A 19,379-nucleotide genomic window follows, 5' to 3' on the forward strand; every position below is an offset into this window, starting at 1 on the left:
TGTCAAGATACCGTGGCGGAAATCCGCTACAGGTATTACAACCCACATCTCGTAATCCTCCACAATACAGACACCCACACCAGTCCGCCATACCAAAGGTCAGTGATAAATTGGCGATACCAAAACCTACACCGTCACATCAACAGAACTACACCCACAGTATCACAACCCACGAATCAACGCAGCGATCTTTCAATCGCGGTAATCCATTAGCGGTACACACCACCGCGCTCAAAATATACACACACTTACCAAACACAACCACATTGGACAATTCAAAATACACACACCTGATACACATACACACACCACACCCACACACTCATACCACTATAAAACACACACCCACATTACCCACAACCCCTTACAACAAATGTTTTGGAAGACGCACAGAGCGAGAGAATAGCAAACACAACACCAGCATCCACAGGAACACAACACCATCACTCATATAACATCCACGCACTCAAAGAGCACACAACAACACAACACATCACACAGCACAACAAACAGCACCTCACACATCACCCACACCACATTATGGCACCACAAAGACACCCCAGGTTTTCTGAGGAGGAGCTCAGGGTCATTGTGGAGGAAATCATCCGGGTCGAGCCACAGCTTTTCGGATCACAGGTGCAGCAGACCTCCATTGCTAGGAAGATGGCGCTATGGCAGATAATTGTCGACAGGGTCAACGCAGTGGGACAGCAACACAGAACACGGGATGACATCAGGAAGAGGTGGAATGACCTACGGGGGAAGATGCGTTCCGTGCTGTCCAGAAACCAGGTAGCAGTACAGAGGACTGGCGGTGAACCCCCACAATTAACAACATGGGAGGAGCAAGTCTTGGCAATCAGGCATCCTGAGTGCCTCGCAGGAGTAGCGGGAGGACTGGCCTCTGGTAAGACAAATCTTTACTACTTTTACCCTCCACCTGCATGCCATCACATACCCCCACCCTCAGACTCACCCCATCACTCCAACACCTCACATATGCCCCACCATCACAACCCACCCATCCCAATACCAAGCCCTACATGCAACACCTATGCATGGACCCCCATTACTAAAGCATGTCCAGTACAAATACCTACCCAGGCCCCAAAATCACTAATCACACAAGGGCAAACACAATAACGCAAGCACAGGAGTAGAGGGTAACTCACCCAATGCACAAGATAGCACACACATATACAATAACTATGCATTTACACCCCAACAGGACCCATACCCAACGTCACCAGAGAGAAGGTGCCAGACATATCCAGTACCCCCCACAGAAGAGGCACACAGTGATGACAGCAGCTCTGCACGCCTGGATCAAGATTCACAGCCCGGCCCATCAGGGACCTCTGGACAGTCGGTTCCCCTGCCACAGTCACAAACCACCACTGAACCTACCCCTCAGGAAACACCACCACAGCACCCACCCAGCGGGCCCATCCCTCTGTCCCCAGGACATGTCAATTAGCAGTGTGTCCACCACTACAGGGACCCCAGGCAAACCCACCAACCCAAGACAATCAGAGACCTGGGGTCAGTGGCAGTGGGCACACGGTTCAGGGGACAGAGGCACAGGATAACAGGCCCAGGGAACTCACTCTCCACGAGGCACTCTCCAAAATCATGGCAGCATACCATCATTCCCAGGAGACCATGGGCACGGTACTGGCCAAGTTTCAGGAGACTCAGCGGCTGCAGGAGGAACACTACCTGGGGATCAGGGAGAACTTGAAGTCCATCAACACCACCCTGGTCACCATTGCAGGGGTGCTGGCAGACATGGCCAACACCATGAGGGACACAGTGGCACACAAACGGGCCCCTGACACTAGCCTGAACAATGAACAGCCCTCCACCTCCGCCGGCAAATGGGCCCCTGACACTAGCCTGAACAATGAACAGCCCTCCACCTCCGCCGGCGCTACTGGACAGGAGGTCCTTCCACAGGACCAACAGGCCACCAGCACCCCACCCCCTGCAGAAGGAGAACTAGCCCACAAACGGTCCCTGAGATCCAGGAACAAGACAGAGAACATTGCCAAGACCCCCGCCAGGTAATAAGACTCTCCTGATTGTCACCCAGTCGTCCCACTATGTCACCCTGACAACTTTGAACGCACATTACTCTGCCTCCTATGCCCCCTTGGACAATGCACCTGTGATACCAAGAGACTGAACTCTACAATGGACATTCCTCCACCATCACCCCAGCCCATTGCACAGTCCCCTCCACTTATTTAGCACAGAAATAAACACCCTTGAATCAAAAATCAATCTGGAGTCAGTCTGGACTTTCAGAAATGTGTAATTGCAACCTCTCAGAAAAATAGCAATGTCAATGTTCATGTTCACATACCAATGTACGACAGGTGTTGGGCAACAGTAAACATAGCAGAAGGCAGAAAGTGGGACCCAGATCTGTGGAATGGAAAGCTAAAGTAACATGTCAGGGTCCATACACAGAGGTAAAAAGGCAGATTCATGTAATGTGCTACAGTAGTATGATATGAGAGGAGCAGTGCCAGTCTCTTACCTGTGTCTCACTGGAAGTATTGCATGATGATGTTGTTTCGGTTGTCTATATCTTCTTCTGCCTCCTCGTCTTCACTGTCCACAGGCTCCACAGCTGCCACAAGACCAACATCAGGCCCATCCTCCTGCAGAAAAGGCAACTGGCTTCGCAAAGCCAGGTTGTGCAACATACAGCATGCCACGATAAACTGGTACACCTTCTTCGGTGAGTAGTATAGGGAACCACCTGTCAGATGGAGGCACCAGGATCTGGCCTTCAGGAGGCCGAAAGTCCGCTCAATTATCCTCCTAGTTCACCCATGTGCCTCACTGTAACGTTCCTCTGCCCTTCTCCTGGGATTCCTCACTGGGGTCAGTGGCCATGACAGGTTGGAGTAGCCAGAGTCACCTGCAAATATTGAGGGATAACTGTTAGACATACTCCAGCCCTTAGTGACTCACCCATACCCAGACACCTCTGTCAACTGTGTTGGGACCTTGGGCTCACCTATTAGCCACACACCGTGCCTCTGGAGTTGCCCCATCACATAAGGGATGCTGGTATTCCTCAAAATGTAAGCGTCATGCACTGAGCCAAGATACTTGGCATTCACATGGGATATGTACTGGTCTGCCAAACACACCATCTGCACATTCATTGAATGGTAGCTTTTGCGGTTTCTGTACACCTGTTCATTCCCGCGGGGGGGTAAATGCCACATGTGTACCATCAATGGCACCAATGATGTTGGGGATATGCCCCAGGGCATAGAAGTCACCTTTCACTGTGGGCGAATTCTCCACCTGATGGAAAACGATGTAGCTGTGCATATGTTTCAGCAGGGCAGACAACACTCTGGACAACACGTTAGAGAACATTGGCTGTGACATCCCTGATGCCATGGCCACTGTTGTTTGAAAGGAGCCACTAGCCAGGAAATGGAGTACTGACAGGACCTGCACTAGAGGGGGGATTCCTGTGGGATGGCGGATAGGTGACATCAGGTCTGGCTCCAACTGGGCACACAGTTCTTGGATTGTGGCACGATCAAGTCTGTAGGTGCTAATTTTGTGTCTGTCTTCCATTGTCAACAGGTCCACCAGGGGTCTGTATACCGGAGGATGATGCCACCTCATCACCTGCCCCAGCGGAAGTGCCCTATGGAGGAGAAGGGTGAGCAGAGGGTCAAACACCAAATTGCTTGCACAAGGGTGTTTAGAACAATCGTGATGTAATCGGTGTGTGGCACTGTCTGTCCGTATTCCTGGCCAAAAGTGTTGTGACACAGTTAGTTGCCCTGCCATGTGTCCCCCTGAAATGGCTGCTGCCTGACCTGTAATGAGGGACAAGGGGTAATGAAGTAACTGCGCTGGCGTTGTGCTGCGTCGTGGTAGGCAGTCAAAGACCACGGCGCAAATCAGCATTTGTTATCATTGGGCTCTATGGGTTCCAGGAGCCAATGACGATGTACGCCGGCGGTGACAGTACACACTGCCGCAGACGTGACCGCCATTTTCTATCTCTTCACTCACTTGATGCCTGACCTTCAACAGGAGAGGACCTACACTGCAAGTGCTGCTGTGACCTGAGTCTGGAAGCGACAGTGGCTACAGTGTCTGGGGGAAAGGGCCCCTACCTTCACCGCGGAGGAGTTGGACAAGCTGGTGGCTGGGGTCCTCCCCAGTACACGCTACTCTACGGTCCTCCAGACAAACAGGTGAGTACACTGCGAGCATGATGCATGGGACATGAATGTATGGAATGGAGTGGGTGATAGATACGGGGTGGGGCAGAGGCCAGCATATGAGGATGGTCAGTGTATGTTTTTCTGGGCCAGGGTGGGAGGTTTGTGGCCAATGAGTAAGACGAACCGGACGGGGGAGTAACATCCATTCTTACTTCACTTTTCCTCTAGGTCAGCACCCACCAGAAGAAGGGTATTTGGCGTGCCATCGCAAAGGAAGTGCGGACCCTGGGGGTCAACCATAGACGGAGCACCCACTGTCACAAAAGATGGGAGGACCTGCGCCTCTGGAGCAAGAAGATGGCAGAGGCCCAGCTGGGGATTTCCTCCCACCGTGGAAGGGGTGCCTGTCGCACCATGACCCCCCTGATGTACCAATCCTGGCGGTTGCATATCCTGAGTTGGATGGGCACTTGAGGGCATCACAGCAGCCAAAAGGGAGTGAGTACAGTCTCATTCAGCTGACTCTGCATGCTTTATGAGGTTTCTGGGTGGGGGATGTGGGCTGTGGGTTCCCCTAGGCCAGGGCAAACGTGCAAGGGTAGGACCCTTGTTAGGCAGGCTCAGTGGCACTCCAAACCCAAAACTGGTAGTGGCCCTCTACACCTAGTCAGGCTCCTGTGGGTTCCAGCTGTGCATCAAATGGGTCTAGGCAGAGTCCCCCATGGGCATGTGCTTTCCCCCTGAACTGTTAGTGCATGGGCTAGTGCATAGGGCTGCTCCCTGTGTGTTGTGTCCGCCAAAGGTAGTGGTGTTGCAGGCATTGACCATGTGTCTCTTCTGTAATTCTCCCCCTTTTTGTTTTGTCACCCTGTCCTTTTGTGCATTAGCATATTCTGGTGGAGGAACATTGGCACCGGAGCAGGAGGGAGCTGCAACCCACATGGCCCTAGAGGGTGAATGTACAGAGTTTGAAGGCACCAGTGGGAAAGAGGGTGACAGGACCTCCACGTCGGGGACAGGAGGAGACACAAGCGACAGCGACTCCTCCTCTGATGGGAGCTCCCTTGCGGTGTTGGGCACCTCTGTGCCCACCGCATCAACAGGTACAGCCACCACCCACCCTACCAACACCGCCCGCCCAGCAGCCCCTCAGCGTGGTTCCCATGCCTGCTCACCCAGGAGGGTGGGCATCTCCTTCGCCCCAGGCACCTCAGGCCCTGCCCCAGTCAGCCATGCTGACCTCCTGAGATCCCTCACTGTTGGGCAAAACAACCATTTAGAATGCCATCCAGGGTGTCGAGAGGCATTTGTAGCAAACAAATGCATACCTGGAGGGCATTCATTCTGGCGTGGCAGCTCAACAGAGATCATTTCAGGCTCTGGCCTCAGCACTGATGGCAGCCATTGTCCCTGTGTCCAACCTCCCCCCTCCAACTTCCACTGTCCAGATTCAGTCCCCTCTACCTCAGCCTATCCCAAGCACACCATCAGACCAGCATGCACACTCATCAGCACACAAGAGTGGACATGGCAAACATAAGCACTGCACATCCCACAGGCACTCACACAAGCACCATACCCACGCAGACACGCCAACATCCACTGCGTCCACTGTGTCCCCCTCCTCCAAGTCCCCCTCCTCCCTCCCAGTCTCGTGTCCACTCACACCTGCTGGCACTACATCCTAGGCCACTACCTCCATCACCAGCACACCCATCACCACACACCGCTCACGTGCAATCACCACCCACACTACCATTCACACGTCCCCTGTGTCCTCTCCCAGTGTGTCTGTGAGCCCTCCTCCCAAAGTACGCAAATACAGGCACACACCCACTCAACAGCCATCCACCTCACAACAGCCTCCAGCCCATGCACCCTCACCCAAACTCAGCAGACGTACACCTCCTACAACCACTACCTCTTCTTCCATTCCCAAACCCCCACCATCCTTCCATCCCGGTGTGCCTAAAAAACTTTTCCTGGCTAACATTGACCTCTTCCCTATACCTCCCCCCTTCCTTCCCCTAGGGCCAGGATGTCCAGATCCCAGCCCAGCACCTCAGCCACCAAATCCTCAAGCACTGTGTTGCCTGCAAGTCCAGTAACATTACGGGCGGCACCCATCAGGGCTGCCAGTGTGCCACCTAGAGAGGCCAATGATCACCCTATTCCGCCACCTGCTAAGGTGAAGAAGGGGCCCACATGCTGTAGGGAAAAGGCGCACCAACAACACATCAAGGCCTCCTCCAAGACAAAACAGGACAGTGCCAAGGTCCCAGCAGCGACTTCCAAGGTGGGGAAGGGACACAAGGCTAAAGGGAAGTCAGCTCAGGGGACAGACCCCCCCGGTGAGGGACTGGTGTCATCCCTTCTGCCAAACAGAACAGCAATCTGTACGGCAGGGGCCACCGCCGCAACCACTGCCACCTGCACCGCCACCTGCACTGCCACCTACATGTCTGCTGCCTCTGCATCTGTCCCCAGCATCATCCCCAGTGGGCAGCCATCCAAGGCTGCAGGAGACGTCCTGCTGTCTCCCTCCACAAGTGCTGACACATGCACCACCGGCAGCATCTCTACTACAGACACCGCCGCAACCATCGCCACCTGCACCGCCACCTGCACGTCTGCTGCCTCTGCATCTGTCTCCAGCATCATCCCCAGTGGGAAGCCATCCGAGGCTGCAGGAGACGTCATGTTATCCCTCCACAGGTGCTGACACATGCACCACTGGCAGCATCTCCCCCACAGACACCACCGTAACCACGGCCACCTGCCCCGCGATGTGCACAGACAGTGCCACCACAGCCGACATGTACAACATTCCCAGTGGGCAGCCGTCCGAGGCTGCAGGAGATATCCTGGACCCTGCACGGACTACATGAGGCACCACAACCAGCACTGTTAGTACCAGCAGTTGGCAGGCAAAGTTGCAGCAGGGCGGAGGGTCTCTCTGACTCCATGGAGTATCATGCTAACTGTTCCCAGAAAATCTTGTGGCACACACACGCAGGTGAGGGAATGGGAACTGCCACACACCATGTGCAGCACTCTGGGCACCAAGCCCCCTCCAGAACCAGTGGAGAAAAGCATCCACTAGCCCAATCCTTGGCAGGATGAAGCTCTCTGGGCACCATGCCCCCTCCAGAACCAGTGGAGAAAAGCATCCACTACCCCAGTCCTTGTCAGGATGAAGCACTCTGGGCACCATGCCCCCTCCAGAACCAGTAGAGAAAAGCATCCACTACCCCAGTCCTTGGCAGGATGAAGCACTCTGGGCAACAAGTCCCCTCCAGAACCAGTAGAGAAAAGCATCCACTACCCCAGTCCTTGGCAGGATGAAGCACTCTGGGCAACAAGTCCCCTCCAGAACCAGTGGAGAAAAGAATCCACTACCCCAGTCCTTGGCAGGATGAAGCACTCTGAGCACCAAGCCCCCTCCAGAACCAGTGGAGAAAAGCATCCACTACCCCAGTCCTTTGCCGGATGAAGCACTCTGGGCACAAAGCCCCCTCTAGAACCAGTGGAACATGTCACCCACTTGAGAGACTGTGGCTTTGCACTCCCCAGGACCAAACAGTGGGCAAACCACCAACTTGAGAGACTTGTGAGACTGTGGCGTTGCACTCCCCAGGACCAAACAGTGGGCAAACACCCACCTGAGAGACTTGAGAGACTGTGGCTTTGCACTCCCCAAGACCAAACAGTGGGCAAACCACCCACTTGAGAGGCTTGTGAGACTGTGGCTTTGCACTCCCCAGGACCAAACAGTGGGCAACCCATCCACTTGAGAGACTTGTGGGACTGTGGCTTTGCACTCCCCTGGACCAATCAGTGGGCATAGAGCCCCCTCGTGGAGCAGTGGCCTCGTCCCTTCATCCGGCTGAGGTGCCCCCCTTCCATTCCCCCTGAGGTGCCTGTTTATTTTTTACCTGATGCCCCAGCAGTGTTTTCTCAGTTTAGAGGCAGGTATCATGTGTGGGCTTCGCCCATTCATTTTGGGACCACTGGTCCACGGACAATGAATGGAACACTATCCGGACTTATATAGTTGCTGTACATATTTGTATATTTTGATCTTTTACAGACCTGTTTTCCTATCTGGATTATTGATGATTACACTTGTTACAATCATTTTATTTTGTCCTTGCATTCTTCCAGGGGGTTACGGGGTGTAAATGTAATGTTGATGCATGTATCTGTGTGTATGGTGTTGGGGGTGAGGGTGGGGTGGGGGTGTTGCGTGTTGCGTGTGTATGTTACTGTCTTTTTCCTCCCCCCGTGTGATAGGTGCAGTACTCACCGTGGTCATCGCCTCCGTTTTTGCTGCTCCTGGTAGAAGAGGAGGTAAACCAACATTGGTAACACCTGTAACTCGGGCTCCATGGCGTCCTGGTTCCTCGTTGGGTGTCGAGAGGTGAGTGGTTTCCCTTCTGTGTACTGTTTCCGCTGTGCTTTTGATGGCGTTGGTACCGCCCCGGAAAAGGTGGTGGATTAGTGCCTTGTAATACAGTGGGCGGTACATTGTCTTCCACCTGTCTGTTGGCGGTTACTGCCGCAGTGTTTGTTTCTACCGCTGTGGCGGTCGGAGTGTTAAAGTGGCTGTCTGTGTTGGCGGTTTCCGCCATGGTCGTGATTCCATTTTTTTCACTGCCGGCCTGTTGGCGGTATTACCGCCGCTTTAACACCGACCGCCAGGGTTGTAATGAGGGCCTTCATATCACTTTTCAGTGATATCTCTAAATTTACTTATTTCATTTTTGATCGTTTTGACCAGCAAATAACCAGAGAAATTTTATATTTTTTTCTTAACACTGTGTGGTGTATTTTTGTGGTGCTATATTGTGTTATTGTATGATTTATTGCACAAATACTTTACACATTGCCTTTTAAGTTAAAACTGACTGTTCAGTGCCAAGCTACCAGAGGGTGGGCACAGGATAATTTGGATTGTGTGTGACTTACCCTGACTAGATTGAGAGTCCTTGCTTGGACAGGGGGTAACCAAAGACCCCTTTTCTAACATTGGTGATCAGCGGTGAGGATAGGACTTGTATTTGTGCAGTGACATTCAGTAGCTAAGTATTTCACTACCTACCCACATTTGAAGGTCAACTTGATTTTTATCTTTTTTCTGCAATTTCGTTTTTCCTGTCAAATTTTTGGAAAAAAATCCTCACTCAACATGTCTCAGGCTGGGTCTCAATCAGGAGATTTTGACCTAGCCCTGTTGGAGACATACACTGTCAAACACCTGAAGGGGTTCTGCAGGGATATGGGAGTACCCACCCAAGGTACCTCCAGAAAGGAGAAATTTCAAAAGGTGCTGAGGGCCTGGGCAGAAGCCCATTCAGAGGAGGATGCTGAGAAGGAGGAGCCAGAAGATGGCCACCCAGAGGATTTTTTGCCATCATTGGATGTTACCACTGCAACTGTGCCCCCGGCCAAACCAGGGACCAGTGTCTCTGATCAAAGCCTGACCACAGCAGAAAGGAGAGAGGAGAGAGAGTTTTAGTTGCAAATGGCAAGGCTAAAAATTGAGGCTCAACAGGAGGAAAGGAGAGCAGAGAGAGAAGCCAAGCAAGCTGAGGCTGAAAGATCAACCAAACAGATTGATGCTGAAAGAGCTGAAGCTGCAGCTGAGAGAGCCTTGGCTGAGTAAAAACTATTGTTGGCTCATGAACTGAGTCTCAAGGAGCTGGAGATCAAGGCGAGCCAGTCCGAGTCCAGCAGTAATGGTGGCAGCATACAGGCAGGACCTGCTGGAGAAAAGAAGGTTTGTATACCCAAACATGTGGTGCCCAGTTTTGTGGTGGGAGAGGACATAGATAAATCGCTAGCTGCTTATAAAGTTGCACTAAGGACTCATGAGGTTCCTGAAGGGCAATTGGGTACAGCTATGTGGAGTTATGTGCCAGCACTGGGAAGGGACACACTTCTCACACTGGACCCAAGGGATCAAAACACATACCCACTTCAGAAAGCCATTTTACTTGGCAAGTTTGGGCTGACCCCTGAGAAATCAGAGGTTCAGGGACAGCATCAAACAGTCCACAAACATTGAGTAGATTTCTTTGACTTTTCCGGTAAGGCACTGAATGGATGGGTGCGGGGCAGCAAACTAGATGATTATAAAGGGTTTTATGACTTGATTCTGAGAGAGCATATACTCAATATTTCTTTTCCAGAGTTGTGCCAGCACATGGTAGATAGTAAGCTGACTGACCCAATGAAGCTTGCTGAGGAAGTGGACCTCTGGGTTAGAACCAGAGTGTCCAAAAGGCATCTGGGGGGGACTCCCACAAAGGTGGTCAGGGTTCCCAAAAGAAGAAAGAGGGGGGAGAAACGCTTAAAGAAAAGGAGTTCTCAAAAGGCCCCCAAAAGAATTCCTGGGGGGTGGATACCATTCCTCTTCTAGGTTTGCAAAGAAGCCAGGGTATTTTGATAAAACATTAGGGAAATTCATCCCCAAATGCTTAGAATGCTACCAGCATGGACACTCTAAGGGTGATTCCCAGGGCCTGAAGAGGGCACAGTCCACCACTGGACAGACACCTGGGTTGGTTAGTGTAGCGCTCAGGGGGAGACAGTGCCAGTTAACTTTGGGGAGCAGGCAGAGGTTTCCCTAGTGTCTTTGGGAGAAAGAGAGATGGTGCCTAAAGCCTACATGCCAGAAAATACTTCAAAGTATAGGCAGTGGGTCACCATTGATGGGCAAAGGGTGGAGGTTCTGTGTGACACAGCAGCCAGTATGACTACTGTCAAGAGTCAGCTGGTGTCATCAGAGCAGATAGTCCCAGATACATTCCACCGGTGGCTCTGGTTCCCTTTGAGTAGGGGGGGTCTCTGGTACTCTGAAAGTAGCTGTGAGTCCTGCCATGCCTGTAGATTTTCTGTTAGGCAATGATCTTGAGCATACTGTCTGGAAAGAGGTAGAGCTCAGATCCCACCTGGAGATGTTAGGTTTGCCTGAGTAGGTCTGCGTGACTACACGGTCCATGGGTGCCCGGGAAGGGAGTCAAGGGCGTCTGGAGCCTGGAACAATGGCCCAGACAGCTGCAAAGAGGAAGGGCAAGAGGTGCAGGAAACCCACCTCAGATGTTCCCACAGTGGTGGATGGGCCCCTGAGGAGGAGGAGGCCCCTGAGCTAACTGGGGAGGACCTAGCTGACCTGGGTAACCTACCTGAACCTGCTGGCTGGCAAGTATAGGGTGGGCCAACCAGGGCAGAATTCTTCAAGGCGCAGAAGGAATGCCCCACCCTTGAGGCTCTGAGGCAACAGGCCATAGCCCAAGCAGCAGTTGACGCCTCTGGCACTCCCCATATTTACCGGGAGAATGATCTCCTTTACAGTGAGCCAAAGGTTCCAGGGCCACGGGCAGCACGTGTGCTGGTGGTCCCCCAGTGTTACTGGGACTTCCTACTGGGTCTGGCTCACGACATTCCCCTGGCAGGAAATCTGGGCCAAGACAAGACCTTTAACAGGCTTGTCACCCACTTCCATTGGCCCAGAGTGAGGTTAGCCTCAGATAATTTCTGCAGGGCTTGCCCTACCTGCCAGGCTAGTGGAAAGACAGGGAAAAAGCTTAAGGCTCCCCTGCTCCCACTCCCCGTTGTTGTCACACCCTTTGAAAGGATGGGCATCGACATTGTTGGTCCCTTGGACCCCAAAACTGCCTTGGGCAACAGGTTTATCCCGGTTTTGGTGGACCATACCACTCACTATCCAGAGGCAATTCCTCTGAGAACAGTGACTGCACCGGTGATGACCAGAGCCCTGTTATGAATATTTACCCGTGTCGGATTCCCTAAGGAGGTTGGACAGGGGCACAAACTTCATGTCTGCATACATGAAGTCCATGTGGGATGAGTGTGGGGTGACCTATCGGTTTACCACCCCTTATCATCCTCAATCCAATGGGCTTGTTGAGAGTTTAACAAGACCCTGAATGGCATGATTAATGGCCTGACTGAAGCCATGAGGTGTAAGTGGGACATCCTCTTACCATGCCTGTTCTTTGCTTACAGAGAGGTGCCCCAGAAAGGGGTGGGGTTCAGCCCCTTTGAGCTTCTCATGGTCACCCTGTCAGGGGACCTCTAAGCATTGTTAAAGAGGGCTGGGAGAAAGCTCCCAAGACACCTCCCCAGGATGTGGTCAGCTACATGCTGGCCCTCCACAACCAAACCCAACCCTTCTGGAAGCAGGCCAAGAGTAACCTCGAGGCCAGTCGAGAGGTGATGAAGGAGTGGTATGACCGGAAGACCACTCTGATTGAGTTCTCACCTGGAGTCAAGGTTTGGGTGATGCAGCCAGTAGAGCCCAGGGCTCTCCAGGACCACTGGCGGGCCCCTTTGAGATCAATGAGTGTAAAGGGGAGGCCACTTACCTAGTGGACCTCAAGACCCATAGGCACCCCCAAGGGTCCTCCATCACATCAGGCTCAAACCTCACTTTGAGAGGTCTGAGATCGGTATGCTCCTGGTCACAGATGAGGGCATGGAAGATGAGTGAACATCTCCTGACCTCCTCTCAACCAAAGAAGGTAATGGGCCAGTGGAGGGTGTCATTCTTTCTGACTCACTGACTCTAAACCAGAGAGGAGACTGCTATGAGCTGTTAGAGCAGTTCTCCTCCCTGTTCTCCTTTACCCCTTGACTGACCCACCTATGTGTTCATGACATTGACACGGGTGACAGTCCCCCTGTGAAGAACAAAATTTACAGGTTATCAGGTAAGCTGAAGCCCTCCAAGATGTTGACTTTAGGGGTTATTGAGAAATCCAGTAGTCCCTGGGCCAGCCCTGTGGTGCTGATTCCTAAGGCTGCTGCCCCCGGTGCGAAGCCAGAACTCAGGTTCTGTGTGGACTACCGGGGTCTCAACTCAGTCACACGGACTGATGCTCACCCCATCCCCGAGCTGATGAGTTCGTTGATAGACTAGGCGCTGCTAAGTTCCTCAGTACGTTTGATCTTACTTCATGGTACTGGCAGATCGCCCTGACTGAGGGGGCCAAAGAGAGATCAGCATTTTCTACACCTGATGGCCATTACCAGTTCAGGGTAATGCCATTTGGGTTGAAAAATACCCCTGCTACCTTCCAACAGTTGGTTAACGGGGTCCTAGCTGGCAAGGATGCCTACTGTGCAGCCTACCTGGATGACATAGCTGTCTACAGTTCTAGCTGGGAGGAACACCTGCTCCACCTCAAGGGGGTGCTTCAGGCTCTGCGACAGGTAGTACGTGATGGCAAGGTGCAGCCACTCCAGGCCAAGATTGAAACTATCAAGGCCTGGCAACTACCTAGAACACAGACTGAAGTGAGAGCCTTTTTAGCCCTCACTGGATACTACTGCAGATTCGTCAAGGTCTATGGTACCATTGTGTCACCCTTGACAGAACTTACTTCCAAGAAACAACCTAGGTTGGTGAATTGGACACAGGCTTGTCAGAAAGCCTTTGATTCTCTGAAGGAAGCCATGTACAAGGCCCCCATGCTCAAGGCCCCTGACTACTCCCAGGAATTTATTGTGCAGACAGACGCTTCAGAGCATGGCATTGGGGCTTTTTCTAGCACAGCTAAATGAGGAGGGCTCAGACCAACCAGTAGCCTTTATTAGCAGAAGGCTATTACCACAGGAACAGAGGTGGAGTGCTATTGAGAGAGAAGCATTTGCTGTGGTCTGGGCACTGAAGAAGTTAAGACCCTACCTGTTTGGGACTCACTTCCGGGTTCAGACAGGCCACAGGCCCCTCAGATGGCTCATGCAGATGAGGGGTGAGATTCCAAAACTCTTGAGGTGGTCCTTTTCCCTACAGGGGATGTACTTTACGGTGGAGCATCGCCCAGGGATTGACCATGCCAACGCTGATGGTCTCTCCAGATACTTCTGCCTTAGCGATGAGAGCTCCCAAGAGGTTGGGTAGCTCTCCCCACTTTCAGCTGGGGGGACACATGTTAGACCTGACAGCGTTAGGGTGGTCACCCCTAACTTTTTACCTGCCTCCCTCCACTTTTTGGATACTGTTCTTTCTGGTTTTTAGACTCTGCCAACTTTACCACTGCTAACCAGTGCATATGCTTTCTCCCTTTAAACATGGTAACATTGGATCATACCCAACTGGACTATTTAATTTACTTATAGGTCCCTAGTACTGTACACTATATGTGCCCAGGGCCTGTAGATTAAATGCTACTAGTGGGCCTACAGCACTGGTTGTGCCACCCACTTAAGTAGCCCCTTAACCTTGTCTCAGGCCTGCCATTGTAAGGCCTGTGTGTGCAGTTTCACTGCCAATTCGACTTGACATTTAAAAGTACTTGCCAAGCCTAAAACTCCCCTTTTTCTACATGTATGACACCCCTAAGGTATGCCCTAGGTAACATGTAGGGCAGGGTGCTGTGAAGGCAAAAGGCAAGACATGTCCCTATGTAGTTTACATGTCCTGGTAGTGTAGCACTCCCAAATGTGTTTTTACAGTGCTGTGAGGCCTGCTCCCTTCATAGGCTAACATTGAGGCTGTCCTCATATATTGTTTGGGTGATAGCTGCTGATCTGAAAGGAGTAGGAAGGTCATATTTAGTATGGCCAGAATGGTGATATAAATCCTGCTGACTGGTGAAGTTGGATTTAATATTACTATTTTAGAAATGTCACTTTTAGAAAGTGAGCATTTCTCTGGGCCTCTGCCCCTTCCATCTCAGACACTTCCTGGAGAAGAAACTTGTAACCAGAACCTGCATCCTGCTAAGAAGAACTGCCTGGCTGCCCAAAGGACTCACCTGACTGCTTTTTATGAAGGACTGCTGCCTTGCTGTTGCCCTGCTGCCTTGCTGCTCCTTGGGGTTAGTGAAGAAGTGTTCCTCAAGAGCTTGGATAGATCTTGCCTCCCGTTCCCTGAAGTCTCAGGACCAAAATGATTTCTCTCTTGCAACTGGACTCCACACAGCTTGCTAACAATGACGCACAGCCTGCGGTGCGGTGAAAAATTCACCACACGCCGAACCAGAACGATACAGAGCTTGTGACTTTGCTCCACAATCCCAGGATTCCATGCACAGACCCAGGAGTGTCAGAAAGCCCCAACCCAAAGAGGATCCACGACGAGCGCCGGAAATCGACACACAGCCGTCCCTGCGTGGAAACTAAATGATGCATCACAGTGTGTGTCCCGAGAAATCGATGCACACCTCATTTGTTCCCATGCCTCTCCTCTACTGCGGCCCATTGCGGAGATTTTTCACGCAAAGCAGATACTTTGTGCTAAAAAGAGACTTTGTTTGCTTTAAAAAGACTTAAGACACTTAACATCACTTTTCAGTGATATATCTACATTTCCTTATTGCATCTTTGATCGTTTTGACCTGCAAATAACCAGATAAATATTATATATTTTTCTAAACACTGTGTGGTGTATTTTTGTGGTGCTATATTGTGTTATTGTATGATTTATTGCACAAATATTTTACACATTGCCTTCTAAGTTAAGCCTTACTGCTCACTGCCAAGCTACCAGAGGGTGGGCACAGAATAATTTGGATTGTGTGTGACTTACCCTGACTAGAGTGAGGGCCCTTGCTTTGACAGGGGGTAACCTGACTGCCAACCAAAGACCCCATTTCTAACAGGAACCAGCACTCAACACATGCTGAAGGCAAGTGACCTCTAGGGGGGCAGATGTCAGTTTACTCACTTGAGCAGACACATGGCTCAGGGTAGTGATCCATCACTTATTTTTCTTTGGGCTGTAACAATGTGGAGTAGTGGTCTGCTTGTAAATTTGACTCACTACAACAACAAACATTCCTTGATTGATCAATGTACACAGCCATGTGTTGTCCCTGGAGAACAGGTTTCTTGGTGTACTTTACTTGATTCTGTCATGGGTCCTTGGACGAATAGGAAAGGCACATCAGTCTGCACCAAATTACATATCTACACAAACAGTTACTCGTCTTGTATGTTGCACATGCACCATCCTCAAACGTGAGGGGGAAATGTCAGAACCTAACACATCAACTTGGCAATGTGACAGGCAGGGATATCTTTTTACACATCCCTACCTTGATCATGTTGCTTTGTTTGTGTCAGAATTATTGCAATGTACTTTTTTCCAAATACTTGCTATGTGACCTGTGCCATATCCACAGTTTCAAACCTATACTCCTTGTTTTGTTCTTTGTACAGGTACCTTTATCATGACATCTTCATGTGGGCATTTCAGAGTTGTGACATTGGTGCTGTGATGCGGTTCTGACATAAGAAGTGGACATGGATTGTCCCAGCTAATGTCGATCACATAGTGTGGGTGTAGGAGACATGTGCCAAGACAGCTTGCACAGTATTTGGATGGAAGTTCAGAAGTGCCCATTGGACTTGTTTTTTGTCCTGTGGTCATAACATATATAGTCCTGGGTCACAACCAAATCAGTTTCCATTCACATTGGCTAAACACTCTTTTTGTATGACCTGTATGTACCAGCAGATGTGTTTCATCATTGTAGACCACAGAGCCTTGCCAAAACACTGACGTGTGTTTGTGTCATACCACCAGATGCATGAGCATTGGGTTATAATGGTCCTGTGATCAAGAACTGTTGAACAGCCATCTGTCTTAATCTTGGATTATGTGATGTTGGATTACTTTGGTGTGGTATGTGAAAAGGCTCAAACTCTTTACTTCAACCACTTCAATGTTTGCCTATTCTACAGGAAAATGTCTGTCAAACCCTTCCTTCCATGGTCTGGAGGTCTATACCTATAGATATGTTCATTTACTCAGTTTGAGTCAATCATTTATGATTTCCAACAGTCCAGACATATTGACAGCCCATGTGCTGAACACTGTAAAACATTTTTTAGTTTGACCAGACACTTGTATGTATGTGTTTGTGTGGGATGGTTGTAATTCTAAACTGGAAACTGTGTGCATGCAACATATCCCAACTTAAACAAGTACCTTGGATCACCATTCTATGGTTCGCATGGTCTGACATATCTACATGGCTAAATATGAAATTAAAATCAACAGACAAGGAGTCATTGATGGGTGATTTTATTGTGACTCTACAACTAACAGAAAATATATGTGACAGGAATGATGCAAAAAACAATATGTGAAGGGGGTCAGTCATGGTGATTGAAATCATTGTAGTATATGCCACACCACTGCAAGTCCAATGTCCAGAATCGTACATCCATTGGAAAGGAAGGCAGTTCAGGGTCAGTCCACAAAGCAAATGTGTAACACACAAAGGAGGACCTTAAGGAAGAGGATTATTGCTGGTAGTGGTGGATGTCTTGTCATCTGTACCTCCTGGATTCTTTGCTGGATGTCCCACTTGTGGGGAGTGTGAGGATCAGCTGCTACAGAGGCAGGAGGTTTCTGTGGTTAGTTGATCGATCCTCTGACAGGGCCTTCCTTCCCATGGCTTCCGCAGAGGTTCATGGGCCTGCTGTTGATGATCCAAAGGAAGGGGATGATTGATTTTTAAATGCTCTGCTCACGGTGGAGTGTATACCCCTCAACACCCGTTAGGGAGGCCATGTTGGAATTGTGGGCCTCCATCTGCTCACACATGTCCTTATTCATGTCCATCTATAGCTTCTTGATTTCCTGGATTCCATCAACACCTGGCCCATCTCCCCTTGGGACTCCTGATAGACCCCTAAGATGTGGCTGATGGTGTCCTGGCTGAGAGCAGACCTAGTGGCCTCACCCTAATCACCCACAGCATCCTTCCCACACACCCTACTCCCACGGGGCTGCACCCTTGGCATATGGTGCCCTCGCCAACTTGTTCCTGGACCCTCAGTTTCTGAAATGTTGAGCTGCAACTCAGGATCCATGACTGGGGGGCCACAAGATGGTGGAAACTGTGCTAGGTACTCAGGTTGGGGGGGAATGGTTTCCTGTGATGTTGAAGGAACAAGGCTGGGAGGTGAAGTTGTGGGCACAGTGAGTATCACTGTTGCCGTCTGACCAGCTTGCCCAGATGGGCCGGAGCAGTCCTCCACATCCACAAGTCCAGGAATGTTGTTATCACTGAAGACTTCATCCAAGGGGGTAGTGGTAGTCTGTTCTATGGGTTCCTTGTGTCCAGAGGCAGATCCACCTGTAGATAAAAAACATTGTTACTGGTTGAATTGTGACATTTACCTCTTAAGATTTTGTGTTACAGTAAGTAGAGACCTTGGACAATGTTAAGTTGTATGTATTCCAATCATGTGACGTAACCATGATATTGGATGATTTGACATGACATACATGAAGCATGCCAAACCAATTTGTCTCAAGCAGCTGATGATATGCGCAGATCGGTTGCACTTTGGAAGCTGGCCTGAGAATTACATCTTACCACCAGTGCAGCCAACACAGTGGAGAGACAAGATATAGCTTTGACCATTTGGAGGTGTATTTGAGTGAGATGCAGGCAAACCCAGGACTTTGTTGTATATGTGACTGGAGTCATCATGTGCACAGTGCTGTGTCAATGTGTGTGGCTGCCAATACCAATCTGGCGATGCATCTTGAGGCCTTAGGAAAGCTTGTTGTACACATTGGGTAAGATGTCATTCCTGTACTTAATAGTTGCATCTTGGGTTAGCAAGTTAAAATCGAGATAGGTAGACAGACACGTCTCTGAGTTGAGCATGATCTCTGCGTACTCGCAACATGGCGCCATTTGGGGTTTAGACGCCGATGTGGATAACCGGCATTGCTTAGCCTAGAATGCAATGGCCCCTTTATATATTTTGGACGATACAACAGTCGGGGAATTTAATTAATAGGTATTTCGTTTGATATTGAGCAGTGAAAATCATCACATTACTTACCTTTTGAAGTGAATTGCATTGAATTGAAATCGAAAGCTTATAAGAGCCCTGAAGAAGTCGCTGGGGACTACAAGAATTCCCCTTGACGAAACACGTGTTGGCTCAACGTGGAGTGTACCTTCGTGGATGATGCTGTGAAATTTAAAATTGTGACCTATTAAATTTTTGGACTTGAATGGACTTTATATTGATTGAAGTGAAACTTCTTGATTGCATTCATCTGAACGTTACTCACTTGAATTTTTGACTTGTTTGATCTGAACTGTACTCATCTGTTTCTTGACATATTTAATCTCACGTTTGTAATAATTTCATTAAGGGGGGCCTCACCTT

Source organism: Pleurodeles waltl, chromosome 10, assembly GCF_031143425.1.
Source record: "Pleurodeles waltl isolate 20211129_DDA chromosome 10, aPleWal1.hap1.20221129, whole genome shotgun sequence".
In the NCBI taxonomy this organism is placed as follows: domain Eukaryota; kingdom Metazoa; phylum Chordata; class Amphibia; order Caudata; family Salamandridae; genus Pleurodeles; species Pleurodeles waltl.